General features: G+C 35.7%; 1 long non-coding RNA gene and 1 pseudogene across 2 annotated transcripts in view; both read left to right on the top strand.

The window, feature by feature from the left end:
• LOC107500319 overlaps positions 1 to 11,204 on the top strand; it is an 81,637-nt gene extending 70,433 nt beyond the window's left edge. For both annotated transcript variants that reach the window (XR_001594503.2, XR_001594504.2), the window contains 2 exons: positions 3,400 to 3,444; positions 10,797 to 11,204. This is a non-coding gene — a long non-coding RNA (uncharacterized LOC107500319). The remainder of the gene's footprint in view (positions 1 to 3,399; positions 3,445 to 10,796) is intronic.
• A 7,337-nt stretch (positions 11,205 to 18,541) lies between these two features.
• On the top strand, positions 18,542 to 18,660 carry LOC118612345 (annotated as a pseudogene).
• The last annotated feature ends 2,638 nt before the right edge of the window (positions 18,661 to 21,298 follow it).

A 21,298-nucleotide genomic window follows, 5' to 3' on the forward strand; every position in this document is an offset into this window, starting at 1 on the left:
GTTTCTCATATTTTGGGTGATACCTAACCACCTCATAACCTACTACCCTTAGCCCAGGGGCCATCTCCCTGGCCACCAAGCAGGTCATTAATAGTTCATAAGCTACCATCATCAGTCCCGTGTCAGAGCTTTGCTTCTGCAATTCCCAAACTTGTGTGTTTGCCAAAGCGCCAACTCCAGCCTTTCTCTTAAAGACCTACCTGTACTGTGTCTCTTGCTTAAATTCCCTGTAAGAATTAAGTGGTGGTTTAAATCCATCGACTTAGTAAAACATAGGTTTTTATTCACTCTGGTCCAATTATCTGTGATTGGCAAGCAGTTATGTGCTATAAATATGGCACCTAGGCTTGTCCCTTTATAAGAGCAATGGGAAAGGGGAGTTCCTGGGATGGGACTTCATTTGCAACCTGAACACCAAAAACATGTCTACAAGGAAAATCTATTAAGCCTAATTCCCTTTATATTTGTTTGTCCACCCACTATTCTAAAACTGTTTTTATTTTAGGGTTTGTATCTTGCTTATGGTTGCATCCCCAGTACCTAGCATGAGCCTTGTGTATAGGTATTTAATAAATGTATGTAGAACAAGTGAATAGATGGAATGATGGACAGAAGAATGGATAGAGAGGTGGACAGAGTTTGACAAATAGATGGATGGAGACAATACAGCGTAGTGGTAAAGAATGTGAGCTCTAGAGCCAGAATCCTGGCTCCATGCTCACTAGCTGTGTGCCTTGGCAAAAAACTTTTCTTGGCTCAGTTATCACATCTTAAAACATGAATAATAATAATATCAAACTCATAAAGCTTCTGTGATAATTAAAATGAGCTAATCCATAGAAAGTGCATAGAACAGCACATGCACCTGGCATATGGTAACTACTCAAACATTTTTGTTGTCATTATCATCATTATTATTACTATTATTATTTATGGGTGAGGTCTTAAGGCAGCAGGCAAACTTAAAGCCCAAGGGCAAAGAAAGACTGATGAAATGGCTTATGAAAATCAAAAACAACCTCAAACTAATGACAAAATAAGATAAAACAGAAAATTATCCCCAGTTTCAGGAAAAATATAAATTTAAACCTGCACCCCATTCAGGTAGAAATAAAATGTTGGAAAACATGTTATGGGGGAGAGTGCCTAGGCAAAAATTTGTATCCAAAGATCCAGTCAGTCATTACTTCACCGAAGAGGACAGCCCGACTGAAATCAATGTTATTATCTGTTTGTTCATCGGTTCTACTTTGATGCTCATCAATATTTCTGGGGATATTCTGAGCACTCAGTGTTTGTTAAAAGCAGAGGATTAAGAATGCAGGAAAATCAAGAAGAGGACTTGGTTAGAAGAACGTGTATTCCAACTATGGAGACCAGTTAGTGTCTATTTTGTGAGCCACAGAAGAGATTTTGTAGCCATGGCACAGTGAGGTCCAGCTGGAAGAACACAGAGGGTGGGAGAACTGAAATCTAGCTTGTGCTCCAACTGCTAAACCCTAAGTCCTGTCACAGGCCTAAGACAGCCTAGAAGAAGGTGTGCATTTACTAATTGGTCTGCTGGAAGGAGGCATCTTTCTGCAATTCTCCCACCTAGAGAGGATGTCTTTTTCTAATTAGCACAAAGGCACTTTATTGCTAGCAGCAGCCCTATTTGCAGCCCTGGGAGATTTTTAAGCCAATTGCAAGATAAGTTGGTTTTCAGGAAGAGGAGAGATTGATGTGGCTACAGAAAGATGGATGTGAGTTTGGCGTAGTCTCTGCCTCCCTCCACACACACTGTGGCTAGCAGTGAGGTCAACAGGAATGACCCTGAGTAGAGTTACATATTTTTCACACCTCCTACTAAAACTCAGCAAATGCTTGACTTGCTGTTCCTAGCACAATTTTTCTTCCTGCAAAACGTGTTGGGATTATCGCTTTTAGCCACATATGGGCTGGAAGTACTTTGTAGGAGCCCCTGTTCAAATCCCCATCCTTGGGAGGGAGCTTGGGGAATCAGGGGCCCAAAGTGCTTGTCCAAGAGCTCCCACATAAAGGGCTGGTTCCTGCTAATTAAGTCCAGTTTCCAAGATTCCATCAAAGCTGCCATCCCAATGATTTTGAAAGTCAGGAGGTAAAATACAAGTTTCAACCCCACCACCTTCTCCTTATCCATCTTCTTGAACCATTTCAGGACATTGGGTAACATATGACTTTTCTTTCAGTCAATCCTAGATATTATCTGCTAAAATAGCTCTACTGGTATGGGATAAGGGTTTCAAAATATGGAACAGATGCACAGCTGCCACCTGAGATGATGCATTATGAATTCAGAACTGTCATCACCTCCCCCACCACTCCTACCCTCACCCCTAAGCATATATTTGTTCATGTGGTTTACACCTGTGGGATTGGGGGATGCAAGACAGGAATCTGATTACTGTTTGGGAGACAACCCAGTCTCCAAAACAGATCCATGTATCTTTGTTTCCCTGGAGGAGCTTGAAATCTCTTGCCAATTCTTCATGTGGCTCAGCTAGGTTAAAACTCCAGTCCAATTTTTCTGGAATTTGGTACCAGTGACTAACTCTGAGGCCTTCATACAGTAAGCCTAATAATATCTGTCTGTCTCCCATTTGTATGCTACCATGAGTGCAGAGTAATTTTCAGTGCCTTTGTTCATATATGCTGCTATGTACTCTGATTAAAAGGAGAAAGAGGACTCCCAGACCATGATCACCTGAAGAGAAAGACTTTGTTTCACTATATTTAGGGAAAGAGAGGGTCCTTGCCATTTTATGATAAGAAATATTCTCTAAGTAAATGCCAGGAGGGAAAAAAATAACTCCAAAGAAGAGAAAGAAGCAGCAAAAGATTCTTCCAAGAGGTTGGTGTGGGCAAAGAGGAGAGAAATATTGAATGTCTGATTAGAGAAGGCCCTCTGCACGAGTACAAATAGAAAGAATTTCTGTTCACTGAGAACTTCACTCAGTTTTTAATTATATGTTAATGATACATTGGTTATCCACTAAGTTACAAATTCCACAAGAGCAAGGATATGTTTTGCTCATCGTTGTATTGCTCATGCTTAGAATAGTACCCAACGCATAGTAGGTGCTTAATAAATATTTGTTGAATGATGGAATACTCCCTGAATATAAGCTGCACATCTAAAGTTATCTCTAGAATAAACCTCCCATCTGATTATAGATGTGAATGTGGAACAAACTTGGTATGTTTACCTGTTGAGCGCACCGAGAGTCCCAAGGCATAAAGTCATATTCCTGGACTCCCCGAAGCATCTTGATTATGCATGTAGTCTGAGCCTTTGTCAACAGTTCATAAACCTAGAATTTGTTCCATATCTATTTGATCCTGACACAATCTCACATCTTCTTTTCTGTTTCTCTACATTAGGAAACGAGAGGCTGGTGGCAGGTCCACCTCTGTGGAACTCAGAAGGTAAGCACAAGAGCATTTTCATTTAGACCTCTTCCTTCTCCAACGAGGGAAATCAAAATAGGTGTTTGGCTTGGAATGTCCGTAGTGGAAAGGCCAGCAGTTGGACAAGGGGTTTGGCTTGAATGCTCAATTATTAAAGCAATCAAAATGAATGTTTCATCATTACAATGTAGTGAAACCCATATGCCTACCAGAAGGGGATTCCACCTAGCCATTTTCCAGGACAGGAATTCCAAAGAAGATAGTGAGACATAAGTGTTTTTCCCATAGCCTTGGACAGAATGAGCTTTTAATTGATCTTCTGTCCTTCAGTTTGTTTTAAACTTTAGGTCTCTGTTATGACTTCCTGGTGATGAAGTATTCTTAGTTTGGTCTGTTGAAGACAGTGTCTCCCTACGACAGTAATCATCAGGTCTCAAGGCATGTAGAGTGCTCAGAGTAGCACCTTGGACCACATTCCTCAGATGTGGTGGCTTTTAGTTGATCAGCCCTCTGCATTCCTCATGCTGCACACACACCTTAGCATAGCGCACTGCAGATGACTGAACAAACTCTCAATCCGTACTTATATAAATAAGACATGACCTTAAGGAGGATCTAAACTCTCAAGACTTCTCCTATTTCTGCTTTCATACAATGGAAAGAATATGAGGTTAGGTGCAATTGGAAGAACTACACTGGACTATAATCTAGGTTTGCAAGAAACAATTTATTCATTTTTATTCATTTTTAGACTTAATAGCTGGTATTAGTATGTATTGCCATAGAATCCTCTATTATTTATTACCTATGCACACTGAAAAAATAGGCTCTCCCTGAATTTAATAAACTAAAAGAAAAATAATAGCAAATATTTTTCCTTCTGCTGTCACAGGACTCCAAGAATTTTTTTTTAATTCAAAACACATCTATTTATTAAAAGAACAAAATGTAACTACTAATGTTTTTGTTTTGTTTCTTAATTAAGATGAAGCGCAATTTTAGGCAAGACCTAAAGAAATTCAAACACCAAGACATAAACAAATTCCTTACTCACTGGTTATCATCTGGTATTAATTGCCCTGGTCTTTCCTGAACTTGAGTACAACATTATCTATCTCAATTAGACTCTAAACTTAGAGCAACTAGTTACTACACCATATAGATAAACATGAGAGACTAGAGAGCAATTCGATGCAAAAAACCTTTGCTGAAAGTTTCTCTCAAAATTTTCATTGCTTTCCTTCCCTCACCAGAATATGAATAAGTCACTTGTATGATTGGTATAGGCAGTTAAAAACTTCATGTTTCCCCTGGATCCTCCACTCTTAGCCTTTGCTTATTTCCCCTTTCATACCAGCTGGTGTGTGTGCAAGATTAGGCATCCAGAGGGCAGGTCAACTAAAAGTCCCACATTTAAAGAATGTGATCCAAGCTGCTACTCTGAGCACTCCACATGCCTTGGGACCTGATAATTACTGTCTAAGGGAGACACTGTCCTCGATAGACCAAACTAAGTGCCTTCCACTAACATCATTAAATGGCCTAGTTACCTTCTCTCCACATGTAAGTGGCTCCTCCTCACTTACTGTGGAAACTTCCCTCTTGCTCTCCAACATCTGGTATAAGCAAGTGGTCTCCATAGCAGTGAATTCTAGTGCACATTTGAGATATAAAGCTGTCTTTTTGTTTTGACGGGATCAAATCACTTTCCTAGAGCCATTTCAAATTTATCGGAACATGATTGTTTTAATTCTTATTTTTTCAATTATAGTTGATTTCAATTTTACTTTATATTAGTTTCAGGTGTACAGCATAGTGGTTAGACATTTATATAATTTAAAAGCAATCTGCCTGATTAGTCTAGTACCCACCTGGCACTCTACATAGTTATTACAAGATTATTGACTATATTCCATATGCTGTACTTTATATCTCCATGACTATTTCGTAACTATTAATTTGTACTTCTTAATCCCCTCAACTTTTTCACCCAAGCTCCTAACCCCTCTCCTATCTGGCAACCATCAGTTTGTTTGTATCTTTGAGTCTGTTTCTGTTTTGTTTGTTTATTTTGTTCTTTAGGTTCCACATATAAGTGAGATCATGATTTTCAATCTGAACATGATAGGGTTGCTGTGTCACCAACCCAGGTGTCTGACAAAACTGATCTAACTCATGCTATTTATACATATACTCTAAAAATTTTTAGCCTCTAGCCATATTTCTCACCAGATAACATTGTTAATGTATGATACTAATTAATTAAGTACTGGATTTCAGTTCCCTCATTCATCAAATAAGGGGTTTGGGATTAAATAAGTGATTTTCGAACAGTGTTTCTAGAACTACAAGATTTCTGAAGCATATCCATAGTGGCCATAGAGTGGGTTAGGTGAATTTGAGGACCTGAAAGGGCAGGTATCACAGTTCTACACTCCTACTTCATTCAGAGGAAATCTGCTTTTTATCTGTTTTATAGATAGGGCTTCTGTGTAGCATTTAGTAAAACCAAGTGCTTCATAGCTTAATTATTTTTTTTTGAAAACCACTGGCCTATATTATCTCTATATTTTGCCCTCTTGCCTTAAAATTTCAAGAGACTGATTAAAATTATGGTCCTCATTGTTCCTCATTGGTATAGGCACTGTAAGGTCAGGGTGAATTGGAGTGATAGAGAATTGATCCACATCAAAGAATTGGATTTTAAGCAGCAAAGTTTTCGATTCCTAAACTAAATTTGGTCCATAAAATACTGATATTTACCTACTAAATATTTTTAGTTGTGAGAAAAAGAAATCTCGCTGCTGCTCCCCCCAAAACCTCCTGAATGAATATTTTTATTGTTATTGTTGTTAAATCTGGAAACCAAACATTTTGGGAACACCTAAGTGGGAATGCTTCAATTTGTTCTGGAGCTTGAAGCATTCTTCTGCCTAATAGAAATAAAGTGAAATGTCAGTTATGTGTTAGACAAAATGCCCCTGCCAATTAAAAGTAAGTAAGTAAGTAAGTAAGTAAATAAATAAATAAATAGAATTTGTGATGTTTGAGGTCAATTTTCCCTGTGGTAATGTGACAACCTGTTTGATTAGATAGTTCAGCCTTTTAATGCTTAGTTTCAACCTGAGCACACAATTTCTGCATCGCCAGTCCCTGTCCCCTCCCCCATCATCCTTCTTAGTGCTAATTGGCCCTTCACACTTGTTCAGTCCTCTGTAGCACTAACTGAACCCTGACCTCTAGTGGCAGGAAAGAATTAACAAGAACGATGGGGTAGTGTTAGTGAAATCCTTACCAATGGAGGTTCCAGTGGTCCATCATAGGTTCCTGTGTGGTCCAATTAGTTGCAAAGGCAACTAATTTGGGAAACTAGTAACACACAAGTGGATAACTTGTGATAGCCTCATTCTAAAAGGGATCTTGGATGTTACAATTCCATCAAGATAGTGATGGTATAATCCAAGCATAGAAATTACATTAATCCACATGGGACTAGGGGATGGGAGTTGGGGACAAGTGGGGAGAGAACAAATTCATCATAAATCAACCTTATGTACCAGAAAACAAATTTGGTTAATAATTTTAGAAAGAGAAAAGTTATTCCTTCTTAGAGACGTAAGACTTAAAAAAAAAAAATACCTTCTACACAAAACAGCATAGATGAATCCCACAATGTTAGATAGACATAGAACAAAAAGAGTTAGATACAAAAGAATACATGCATGATTCTAATCATATGAATTCAAACTAATCTCTGCTAATAGAGATCAGAAGAGTGAATAGCGTTGGAGGGGTTGTTGACTGGGAGGGGGCATGAGAAATCCTACAGGGAGACTAGAAATGTCCTTTGTCTTGATCTAGTGGTAATTACACAGGTCTGTACATATGTGAAAATTCTTTAAGCTTTACACTTCAGATCTGTGCACTTTGATTTAGGCAAATTATGCTTTAATGACAAAGCATAACAGTAGAACTGTGCCTAGCACATAGTTTTGGCTCCCTAAATATTCATTAAATGATTTAACTAATATTTCAGTTCCATTTTATCACCAAAAGTAAAAAGACTTGATTAAAGGAGGAATAAGAAGAGAAAGAGAAGAAAAAGAGGGGGAGAACGAGTCTTTAAAACTGAACATAGGAGAAAGTCATGGGGAAAGGATAAATAAAGAGGAAGAAGAAGGAAAGAGAAAGGAGAAAGCTGGAGCAGATCAGAGAGGAAGAGTGATATGAGAGTTGGGGATCTTTTCTTTCCTTTGTGTCTGCCCTTGAAAATTATTCTCCCTTTTTTTTAATTTTAGAAATAGCTCTTTAAGCCCTGTAAAAAAAAATCTTCTCTTATGTTTAATTTCAAATTTTCTTTTGAAAATATTATTTCATGAAATTCTCAAGTTCTACATTTTAAGAAATAATTAAAGTTGTAGATTTACATCTGAACCTAAAATAGTCTCAATTGTCTGTAAAATGTATGAGTCATTCTCTGAGAGACCACCCCTTGAAAACATATTTATTGAACCCCCAGTACATGTCAGAAATGCCACTTGCTGCCAGGTATGACAGTGAACAAAGCAGGCACAAACACTGCCTGCCTGGAGTGACACTCTTCATTCCCTCTCTTTACTCTTTAGGAATTTAGAAATGTCTAATTTCACAATATTTAACAGTTGCCTTAGAAGTAATCATATCTCTCTTGTTTTGTTATTTGCTTTAATTAATGTCAGGTATTGTTATTTGTTCTTTCCATGACTAGGTATATAGGAAATTAAAATAAATAAAAAGTAAGAGCCCTTCTGGAATTTTTTTTAAATCAGCTTTTACGCTGCCCTTATGAGCACTCTGGCTCTTTTTACCTCTGGCTGATGTGGCCCGGGTGTCCCACTAGGGCTAAAGTTATGACTCTAGCTCTGTGGCCTGACCAATACCTTTTATACTGAATAGGATGACATGAAGCAATAAGCTAGATAGTGGGTGTAGGCTCAAAACACTCTACGCCTGTTCTGAAATGTAAACAATGAATAACCATCTAGAGCTTTCTTGAAAGTCTTCAGTGAAAATTTCCTCCCTATTATAATGCAAGTCACAACTATAACAGTAGCAAATACTTATTTACCATATGCTAAGCATTTATTTTAAGCACTATACATATACTGACTCATTTAACTTATAACCACCACCCTTTGAAGTGGATATGGATGAGGAAATTGAGACACAGAAAGTTGAGTAAGTAGCAGAGCCATAATTTGGATTAAGTAGTATGGATGCAGAGTCATCTTTCTTTGTAATTCCTTGTTTTTCAAAATAGTTTTCATATTTTTTTAAAATCAGTGAGAACAGGAAAGAGGACATGGATTGCCTTGGTTTTAGATTTACTCCACTGCTGCATGCTAACTCTATAGCCTTAACCATTTTCTTTCTTTCGATCTCAGTTTTCACATTTTAAAATTGAAGATGTTGGTCATTTTCAGACTTTATTCTTCTGGAGTTTATAGGTCTTAAATTTGAAAGATGCCATAAACATCATTTAACACAATAAATATTTTACTTGGATAATGGTCAGAACCATCTGAAGGGTTTCTGAAAATAGGTAGAATCCTAATCATTGTCCCCTATTGGAGTCAAAATTTCCAGGACCAAGGCCTCGAATTATTGTTTAAATCTACTTCAAGGAGTCTAATATATTTGAAAACTATTGATTTAGTTCATTTTTCCTCAGTGCTGGAGTTCTCTTCATATCACTTTTTATTTTCTTTATTAGGGAAGATGTTAAATGCATCAAAAAGTAGAGAATAAGATAATAAACCCATCATTCAGCTTCACAAACTATCAACTTATAACCAATCCCATTTTAACTTCATTCCCATCCACTTCATAGAATCCTTGGCAGGTGATAATAGTGCTCTTTCTCTTTAAACACCTCCACTGATGGAGATCTCACTATCTCTTCAGACTGATAGTATTGGTTAAAAATCCTTTGAATTGACAGTGACAAAAACCCAACTCTAATTTAACTGAGAGGCCAGCCTTTAAATGATACTAAGCTAGATCACAAAATCCAAGAAAGAGTTGAGTGATCAAGTTGTGGGAGGATAAGGGTATAGTGAGCCTCAGGAATATCTGGAATTCAGGACTCAAGCACTTGTCTATTTTCCCAATCTATCTCTTTTTTTCTCTCTTTTCCTCTCCTCTTCATCTCTCCCTTCCTATCCCTTTCTTTTCCTCTTCTTTTTCCCCCTCCTTTCCCTCTCACTTCTCTGAGTGCTAGTTTTATATTTTCTTTCTTTTGCTTTTAAAGAAAAAATTGTTTAATACACAATATTTGTCTGGTAACAGAAGCTCTATTATAATGGTGACTGAATAAGTGGACTCATTCTGTGGGTGGTTCAGAGAAAGGTACAATAATGCTATTTGACTTTTGCATATATTTTCTTGCTTGCTTTATATTGGTCTTCTCTTTTTGGTGGGAAACTCTTCTCTAGTTATTCCTCTTAGAGTTTCTGACAGATGCAGCCTGACTCTTCCTCATTTCTAAGTTCCCAAATTCCAGGGAAATAACTCATAGGCCTAAATTTGGTCAGGTGGAACTTTCAGTGTATCCCAATGATAATGATGAGGAAATGGGAAGCAATTCTTTAAAAGTGACAGTAGTGTCCTAAGGTGCTAAAACAACTTTTTCTGCCACCTACAATATGTGTAACTCATAGATTTTTCAGACCTCAATGACAAATGAAAATGTTTCCCTTGCAGAAAGCTGACCTCTCCCTTCTTCTAGCTTCTATCCTGAGTCTTTTCTCTGCTCTGGAAGTACACAGAGCAAATCTACTTCTCTTTTCATGTGATGTGGTTTGAAAACAACTTTCAAACCTCCCACTTAATCTTTTCTCTCCCAGGCTGAACAGTCCTGGTTCCTTCAACACTCCCTGGCTGGACATGATTTTGAGCCCTTTCATTATCCTGGTCACTTTCCTCTGGATGGGCCCCAGTTTGTCACGTAAAAATTGGCACCCAGAACTGAAGCCAAAAATGTTCCAGATGTGGATTGCCTGCAGAGCTAAGAGCAGGACTAAGCAAGCCCCAGACACCATACACACATGCACACGTACTCTGTGGGCAGGACACTGACAGCATAACCCCAGCTTGCAATTCTTTTTTGGAGTCTTAAAATTCTCAATTCGTGTAATATTTGAAGTCATCTAAATCCTAGCTCTCTTCAGGAGAATGGCTATTAATCCAGCAAATCCCCTCCATCATCTCCAATCCTTTTTATTGAAGCCAAAATATTGATCCAAGATTTTTAACGTATTTTGTTAGTTTGGCCAGATATTCTAGGCTGTCAGAATCTTTTGGAATATTTATTTTGTTCTTTCAAATATTAGATTTTCCTCTCAGCTCTCTCAGTGATGAATGTGATAAATGAGTCTTCTTCATCTTCAAGTTTCTTTATCTTCAAAATGTTGAAGAGAGCCAGTCAGAACCCTGGGGTACAGGAGCACACCGTTGGAGATCTCTTTCACTCTTATGTGGCTCCATTGATTAGCTTCCTTTGCATCAACTGTTTAGTCACCTTACTGAGCTACAAATCCACAGTTCTTTACGTTCAGTTCTAAAATAAAAAAAAATTAATAAAATTAAATTGAAAACTTTCTCTTCAACAAAATACTAGCAAACCAAATATAACTGCATATGTAAAGAATAACACATCGTGACCAAACAGATTTATTTCAGGAAGCAAGAGTGGTTCAACATGAAAAAATAAGTCAGTGTAATATATCACATTAATAGAACAAAATAAAAAGACTCACGTGATCATCTCAATTGATGTAAAAACTCATTTGACAAAATTTAACATCCTTCCACGATAAGAACTCTCAGAAAACTAGGAATAGAAGAGAACTTTCTAAACATTATAGAGGGTATTTATTAGGAAGAAGAAAAAAACAGCTAACATTATACTCAATGGTGATAGTCTAAAAGCTTTCCCTTTAGAATCAGGATGTCTTCTTTCACCACTACTTTTCAACATGTACTAGAAGTTTTAGCAAGAGTGATTAGATAAGAAAAAGAAATAAAAGACATTCAAAATGGAAGGAAAGAATTACAATTATCTTTATTTGCAGATGACATTTTCCTATATATTAAAAAGCCCAAAGAATCCATAAGAAAGATACTAGAGCTAATAAATGAATTCAATTAAGTTTCATGGTACAAAGTTATTAAAAAAATAAACTGTGTTCTATATATCAACAATGAGCAATCTGAAAAGAACGTGATGAAAACAAATTCCATTTACAATAGTGTTGAACAGAATATAATATCTAGGAATAAATTTAACCAAGGAAGTGAAAGTATAAAATATTGGAAATAAAAAATATTGATAAAAAAAGTAAAAATGACCTAGATAAATGCAAAGACAGCCTGTGTTTGTTGATTGAAATGTTTAATATCAATAAGATAGTACTACTATCCAAAGTGCTCTAAATCTTCAACATAATTCTTATCAAAATTCCAATAAGTTTTTGATTTATTTATTTATAGAATAGAAATTGAAAAGTTGAACTTTAAATTCATATAGACTTGCAAGGGGTTCTAAATAGCCAAACCAATCTTTAAAAAGAAGAAAACAAATAGAAGATTCACATTTCTGAATTTCAAATCTTACCTCAAAGTTATAGCAAAAAAAAAAATGTAGTACCAGCAGAAAGGTAGATATGTTTAACAATGGAATATAATTAAGAATTCAGAAATAAACCCATGCATTTATGGCCAATTTAATTTGACAAGAATGTCAAGTCCACTCAATGGGAAAAGAAAAATCTCTTTAAGAGATGGTGCTGTGTGACGGCTGAATTTTCATATACAAAAGAATAAAATTGAATCCCCTACCTTACACCACGTACAAAATTGACTAAAAATGAATCGGCAACATAAATATAAAAGCTGAAGCCATAGATTTCTTAAGAAAAAAATTAGTGGTAAATCTTCATGACATTGGATTTGGTAATAGATTCTTTGATATGATACCAAAAGCATGAGCAACAAGAAAAAATAAGTAAATTTGACTTCGGCAAAATTTAAAACTTTTGTGCATTAATGGGCATAATCAAGAAAGTGAAAATACAACCTATGGAATGGGAGAGAACATTTGCAAATCACATATATGATAAGGGTTATTGATAATATATAAAAACTCTTACATCTCAACAACAAAAAGACAAACCACGATCAAAAAGCATCGGTCATTAGAAAAATGCAAATCAAAACCACAATCAGATTCCACTTCATTCCTATTAGGATGTCAGTAATAATAATAATGATAATAATGTAACAAATATTGATGAAGATGTAGAGAAATCAAAACCTTTGTATATTTCTTCTAGAAAATGTACAATGGTTCAGTCACTATAGAAAACAGATTGGTGTTTCCTCAAAAGAAACAGAATTACATAAAAACATAGACAATTTTAGAAGTTAAACAGAATTACTATATGATCTTGCAATTCCACTCCTAGGTATTTGCCTCATAGAGTTGAAAAAGATTTTAAAACAAATACTTGAACATGAATATTCATAACAGCATCCTCCACAGTAGCTAAATAGTGAAAAATCCAAATGTCCATCAATGAATGAACGGATAAACAAAATGCGGCATATACATAATGAAATTCTGATATATCCGACAACATGGAAGAACAATAAAAATATTAGGCTGAGTGAAGTAAGTCAGATACAAAAGGATGAGTATTGCATGATCTCATTTATAAAAATTCCCTAGGATAAGCAAATTTATAGATAGGAAGTAGAATAGAAGTTAACCAGGGATGTGGAATGGAGAATGGGGCTTTATTGCTTGACGGTTTAGTATTTCTGTTTGAAATGATGAAAAAGTTTTGGAAATAGATAGTGGTGATGGTTTTACAACATCATGAATGTATATTTAATGCCACTGAACTGTACATTTAAAATGATTCAAGTGGTTAAAATTTTATATTATACCACAATACTATATTATAATTTTATAACCTGTAATTTTTATATTTACATATTATTGTTATATTATACTATAATTTCAAAAAATCAATACTATACAATGACCATTGAATTGTATGCCTTTAATGAGTAAATTGTATGGTGAATTATATCTCAATAAAGTTGTTTTAAAAAACTCTTTGAATAAATATAAAGGTATATAAGGCATTTAAATGTTAAATCACTATGCTACACACCTGAAACTGATATAATACTGAATGTCAAATATAATTAAGAATAAATTTTTTAAAACCCTTTGAAAAACAATTTTTGTTTTCATTTGTAGCAAACTCGTTTGGTGGCAAAATCTGACATAAAATTATTTATAGCTTTTATTTATCTCACTTGGCATGAAGAATATATTTTTTTCATAGAAATACTGATGTGTTTGATTCAGAGTGCTGCTCCAGACCCTGCTTGGAAGTGTTATGCAATGTATTATTTTAATATATACATATTATGTATGTGTTTATATATCTTTTTTCTTTAAAAATCTGAAAAAATTCTGATTTTTCAAAAGGTCTAGCTCCAGAGTTTTCATAAGAGATTTTGGACCTGTTCTAGCTAGCATCCCATCCTCAGGGGCTACAAGGATGAAAGGAGAGTCCTTTGGCAAATTCTTGCAGGAGACATTGGGGAAGCTTTAGAGCACAGGGGATAATTAGAGCTGTAATTCCATTGCTAGATATTTACACAAATTAAATAAAAACAGATATCCACAGAAAGATGTGTACAAGAAACTTTTGATCAACTTTATTCCTTAAAGCCCCAAACTGGAACCAACTCAAATGTTCAACAAGATCATGGTAATAAATTGTGGTGTATCCATACAATAGAATACTATTCAGCAGTCAAAATGAATGAACTATTGACATAAGCAACAACACTGATGAATCCCAAAAGCTGAATGAAAGAAGCCAGATACAAAAGAATACATACTGTATAATTCCACTTCTATGAAGTCCAAGAATAGGCAATACTAAGCAATGGCATAAAAAATCTGGAAAATGATTGTCTCTGGGATAGGGAGGAAAATAGACTGGTAGGGACAGGAGGAATTTTCTAGGGTCAAGGCAGTGCTCTCTATTTTGGTTGAATGTTGGATTTTTAGGTCTAAACATTTATCTAAAGTCAGTAAACTGTACACCTAGGATCTATTCATTTTTGTGTATGCATTAATATTTCAACACACACACATACACATACTCATAAGAAACACACGAATGAGACAGACAAAAAAAAAGACTGACTTCACAGGATTGTTAAAAATAATGGAAAACACATATGTAAAAGCTTTAGTAAGTATCTAGCACACATAAAGTGTTCAAAAACGGTTGGTTGTTAATATTAGACTGAGGACATCTCCCGGTTTCCAGTTCAGTTATCCAGGCAAAAAATTTTTTCAGACATTTACTTTTAATAATGCACATTCTTCTTTGATTTTATCTTTTGCCCCATTTTAATCTCTCACACATTAACTGAATGTATAAATTTTAATGTAACAACGTAAAGACCTAGGAAGGACACCAGTAACTGACATTATGGTCACACACAATTGGTTGACAGAAAAAAAAAAGATTTTTTTTAGCTTTATTTAAGAGCGCTTAATGATAGAAAGAGAAAAAGACCAACATTTTGGAGAACTCAGTAAAATTCACATTTCCTATAAATTATAAGAAATATTGCAAATATTTATAAATCATTTTATGGTTTACAATGCTAAAAGGAAACTATTTTAGCATTGTAATTTTCAGAGAAGTTAAGTAATCTGTCTAAGACCACATAGGTAGAAATGAGGGGAAAATGAGACTTCATATCCCATATTGTTTTCATTATCTTGTGAGCTCTTGACCATGACTCCATTAACCCCAGGTGAACTCACTGAAATTTGGATTTCTGAGGAGGAGGAGGTCTATTCTTTCAAGAGATTTTCAAACATCTTCATAATCAAAATAATAATAATTTAGATTTTAAAGTAATTAAAATCTAAATATGCAACAATTTTAATTAACAAGAAATTTTGGTCTTCAGTTTTAGAAGAAATGGCAAATACCAGGCAAATAAACTCATAACAAATTTTATTCCAAAGAGTAACTCTGGTTGTTGCACTTTGCATGCCAATATCAACAGCAGGGACTATAACAAAACTTACTCCATCATCAACTGGGACATTCCAGGCTCCCTTCTCGAGCTTTCAGATAACTGAGGTTTTACTGTCTAAGTAATATTTAAGATAATTACACTTTAAAAAAGAATACATGAAACCAATATGAATGCTGGTTGTTAAGTCTCCTCTGCAAGAAGTAATTGGATATTTATCAATTTCGTACTTCTGGGAATCATGGGGGACAGGAGCTGAGGAAACTATACTCAAAGGAATGTAGACCTCCATTTTCAAGGGATTTACATGGCTTTTGGCTCCAAACATTTCCATCTTAATGTATTTAAATGTGGAATATTCCCAAGTTGCACTGATGAAATGAGCATACTAGCAGCCTGTTGTATATTCATTGCTTGTCATGAGTGATTACATGTCTGGACCTACTAGATATCTGTGCAGCGAAAGAAAGACTTAAGGGATTTCACTTGATTAGTCTCAAGCTCTGTAATGATATTCCTTTCAAAAAGTCTTCTTGTGCATAGCTGAGTACATAAAATAGCTTTTTTTTTTAATCCTACTGACTATAATCTGGAGGCTTTATGCATTCTGCTTTTACAACATGAAGAGAATAGTTACAGCTTAGACAAGGGCAAAATAGAAATAAAGACTCAAGTTAAACTTTAATGTCATAACTGATAATAATTAAAACATCTCCCTACCCTCTTGCTCCCAAGAAAAAACAATCAAACTAATTGTGGTATCTTTACTAAAGTGTGACTAACACTGAAAGAAGTAAGGCAATTTGTTCTCCATGGAATCTTGTCTAAACTGTACTAAGATATAACCATGATTATGACATGGTCCAACAAATTTTAAGAACTTATTTTTACTCACATGAAATCATTTTCATCTTGCTCATGACCTTTCATATGGCATAATTACAAATGGTCAGAGAACAAAAGGTCATTATTCTTCATAATCCAAACATGCAGTTTTACTGCTAAGATGCCGGTAAGTAAAATGAAAAGTTTTCCTTGAAACTGTAAACTCGTTCTTCACCAGTGACTGTTGACAGTGCCCTCTTGCTTCTTGTAGGTATATTGAGATCTCATCAGCAGACAGAACCACTGGGCATTGATTAGCCAATGATTATTCAGTATCTAACATAGGCACATTTATTAGGGATTATCAGAAACTAGAATCATAACCACACCAAAATCCAAACCATCTAGCCTATAATAAAGTATATCCTTCTATAGGTTATATTTTACTTTTATAGTAATAAATTATTCTATCACATTCTCACTAAAGAACTGGGGAGGGCGATGAGGTGACCCTGATGTCTTTGATTTAATTTCACATTTGGTCTCTGCAGTTTTATATTCTATTACCATTGCCAAAGGAGAAAAGAATTTTTTCCCTTTGCCATTAACCTGACAGCTAGGCATGCTACCGGCTTAGTATTAGGAACAGTGGGAGCATTAGTCAAGGCCTGTTCATATATGCAGGTAGCAGGAAGAAGAAAAGGGATGTATATAATCTAGGAGAGTGGTTCTCAAGCCTGGTGGATTATCAGAAACACATGGAATCTTGCCTAAACTATACTAAGATATAACCATGATTATGAGATGATCCAACAAATTTTAAGGAATTTTTTTTACTCACATGAAATGGTTTTCATCTTGCCCATGACCTTTCTTTCATATGGCATAATTTTTTAAAGACACAAATTTCTGAGCCTCAGAGGAGACTTCAATGAGCTCGAAGTGAATCCTGGTGTACTGGTCAGTTTTCACTACAGTAATGAACCACCTCAACATGTCAGTAGCTCACACAAACATTTGTGCTCATGTTTCATGAGGACTGTGCATCTGCTGCAGCTCTGTTGGCCATGCCTGGCCTTAACCTAGAGGCATGTGTATTCTCATTCCAGAACTCAGGCTGAAGGAGCACCCATGAACCAGGGCAAGCCAGTCTTCTTACTGAGGTCAGAAACTTGTGGTGCCCGGCCAACCACACCGACATATCTAAGGTTTCTACATTAGTGTGGCATGCATCGTGTCCACTTATAGTTTATCGACTAAGACACGTTTATATCCATGTCCAATGTTCATGGGATTGATGGCTAAACATCACCTACAGGAAAGCATGGCATGTATGGTAAGCTAAGAGTGGTGAGGAAGACATATTAATTGTGAACAAGGAACACAGCTTACCACACCTAAGAATATATAATTTTTAAAAGCTCCTCAGACAATAGTATTAAGCCCCAATGCCTGGTATTTCTTGAGAAAGATATCTCTCTTTGTGCATCTTCTATGACAACCGAGCATCCATTAGGAGTCTTTTCAGCAGAATGGTTGAATTAAGTAACAGGTTAGTGCAACCCAGTCACTTATTCAATCATTGGAATACATAATGAAACACATAATGAAATCTAATGCATCTGTAAGTCTTAGCTGCTTTTAAAAAGTACATTTTATCTTATCTCATGTGATCTTTCTTATTTGCTCATTAAATGGGTATTGTTATTCCCCTTTTTGCAAGTTTCAAAACCAAGCAACACATTTAGAAAAGATTGGGTCTGGATTGATCCATGCCAAAATCTGGATCTCCTTCTACAATGGATGTCCTAGGTGCCAAGCTTTGTTATCCTCACTTTCTCTCCAAGGCATATTTGTACATATATTGAGATTTGTGATGTACATTTTAATTAAGTCATTCATTTCATAAATATTTATTAAGCACTTACCACATTGAGGCACTATTTTAGGCACTGGGGAAACAGCATGAATAAAACTGACAAAGATCCCTGCTTATAATTTAGCCAGGAGAGATGGATGTTAAACAATTAAACATATAAACTCATGCCCAAACAACAAATGAACATAAGCCAGTTGGGGGCAAGTGCTGGGAGGAAAAGTAACTGTTTTTTGTTGTTGTTGTTGTTGTTGTTGTTGTTGTTGTTGTTGTTGTTGTTGTTTTAAGAAATGAACCTACAGCCATGCTACCCTGAACAAGCCCAATCTTGTCTGATTTCAGAAGTTAAGCAGGGTCAGTTCTGATTAGTACCTGGATGGGAGACCACCTAGGTAGACCAGGTGCTGTAGGCATAAAAAAGAAAAAAGAAAAATAAGGGATTGTAAGCTGTGCAATTTGTGAGGTCAATCAAGGGTTGCCTAAAAAAAATGAAAAATGAAAAAAAGATTATTAAACAGTTTTGATCCTCAGTCTTCATTAGAGGACAAAATATTCTTTCTCCCCGTATCATTCCTATCCTTCAAAACACAAACAATAAACTTGCACTGAATTTTATGATCTAAATCATGTTTCTTTTGACAGATCAATTACTAAAATTCAGTTGTTATGAAAGTGATTCATGTGGCTATTCCAAAACCTTTCTTTAGTGAGTAGGAATAGTAAAGTAAATACAAGTGAGCACATTTTTCTTCTTGGAAGCTGGAAGAGCCATCAAATTTACCTCATTTCAGCTACACTTCAGAATAAAGAACACTTATTATAATATTTCATGTTTTAATAAAGCAAATTCTCATAGCATATTCATTACTTGGTTATTTCTATTAGGACCTTTTTTTATTTGAGGAAAACTAAGGAAAGACATCATTGTTGTATTTTTTTTTATTCATCCAATTAATTATAAATTGAGCATCTCGCATACCAAGCATACATATGAACTAGACATACAGCAGTAAATGAAACAGACCAAATGTCTTGCCCTTTATGAGCTTATATTCTAGCTACATGGAGACAATTAACAAAATGATTTGCTTGTTTGATGGAGGCCCATGGTGTCTTTGGAAGAAAACTCCAGACATGCAATAGCTCTAAAGCCCTGAGGTCGTTCCCAGGCAGGAAGCAGCAGAATGTTTCAGCACTTGGGCCTTGTAACAGCTGACACAGTTGTTAGGTGTGGAGCCCGAGCAGTCCCACACTGGAGAGTGGGTTGGGAGTTGTTGTGCTCCAAAACTCCTGGCCTCAACGTGGATCATCTGTCAGGCAGTATTTCTGACTAACTCTCAAATATGGTTATGACCACCTAAAGGGAGTGGAATATGATCAATTGGTGCAGAATAATTTGTTTGAAGAGGCATCATGGGGCCACAGCTGGAAACAAGCACATTAAGAGTGACAAGATCTTGGCAGTCACAGAGGCTTTTCAACCAAACCAAGTGGGATGTCTGGGCATTCATTAGAAAGAAACAGCCTTCCTCAATCTGTGTCTCTTACATTGCGTCACTCCCTCACCATCCCTAAGAGGGCAGCCCCATAGTTCCAGTTCATCAATGTATCAAAAGTATGGTTGGTCAGCTTTCATTATAGATGTAGAAGTTATTTTGAAAGTCTTAATATTATGTGATAAAAATATTGGCAACTTTTGAGCATTTACTTTGTTATGAGTAGCTTCAATCATTCAATAAAGAATGAATAAACAGAAGAGAATTCCTATAGATAGCTGGTGTTAAAAACAACAAACTTTAACCAAGAGCTTATTCTGTAAACTATATTCCTGAAATCTAACAATTCATTCAGTGAAAAAAGAAGATACCTGTTAGGGAATTGCCTCAGCAGCTGGTAATTTTACTTTGAAGGCAGAAGGATCGTAATACCTGAAATATCTGTGATATTCAATTGGATGCAATTTTTATATGTCTGTTTTGTGCCATTCACCTTGCTGAAAGCTTTACATACATAACATTTAAGCCTCTCTAAGCTTTATGAATTAATTAATTAAGTTATTATCACCTATTCGACATCTGGGAAGGTAAGATTTAGAGAATTTAAGTAACTTACCAGAGGTTGAAGATGAGATTTGTCTGTTTAGCCAAAACTGATGAGTTTTGTTTTTTTTTTTACTATTTCGAACTGACCAAAATCCTGTGTTTATCTTGCAGTGGCAGAGATCAAGGGCCTAATTACACTTCTAATTCTTTATTAAAGATCAAGGGCTAATGGCAATTCCTTTAATGTGGAACTTAAGGGCATTTCACTTTCTTCATCATATGCTATACATCTTTCTTTTTAAAATAAGGGCCATAAGTTGTACTTCAGAGCCATACAACATGACTCAATGCCTTGAAATCTACTTGGTGTGTCTGCTGTCCTTTGACTGTCCCCTTCCTGATTCTATCTGAGCCAGAGAAGTCATGTACTACTTTGCAAAGGACTTGCCGTTTAGTCAATAAGGAATCAAAGGCCTAAAGAAGATGTGGATTATAAATGGAAATTTATGTCCAAGATCTTCAGAGGATTACTGCTGAAATGGGCCAGAATGAGGGGTCATGGGGCTTTTCTACCTACCTGCGGGCTTTAGAATAAAGAAGAGGCATCAATCCTGGTAACTCAAGAATTCATGCAAGGGCTAAACCAAATGATCCCTTATCTGTAAAATGAAGAAAACATCCCATCCTTAGAATTATAATGAGGATTAAATGAATTAAGATATTTAGAATAATTAAAAATGTAATACCTGGCATATATTTAGTAGAAGCTTAACTAATGTTACTTCTGTCCTATCATTGACCAATGGATTGACCAATGTACAAGAAGTCATTTCTAAGAAGAGAGATCTGTTTGACGCAAACCTCTTCATTCTTACATACTTGCGTGGCTCAAAACTACATCAAACTGAATTTTATTTTAAACATAACCCTAGTGAATTACAAGCTCATATAAATGAAAAGAGACAAAAGAGGAAGCAAAGCAGAAACACTTTTATGTCCTTCTCTCTGT

Source organism: Rousettus aegyptiacus, unplaced genomic scaffold (assembly GCF_014176215.1).
Source record: "Rousettus aegyptiacus isolate mRouAeg1 unplaced genomic scaffold, mRouAeg1.p scaffold_m13_p_15, whole genome shotgun sequence".
NCBI lineage: Eukaryota > Metazoa > Chordata > Mammalia > Chiroptera > Pteropodidae > Rousettus > Rousettus aegyptiacus.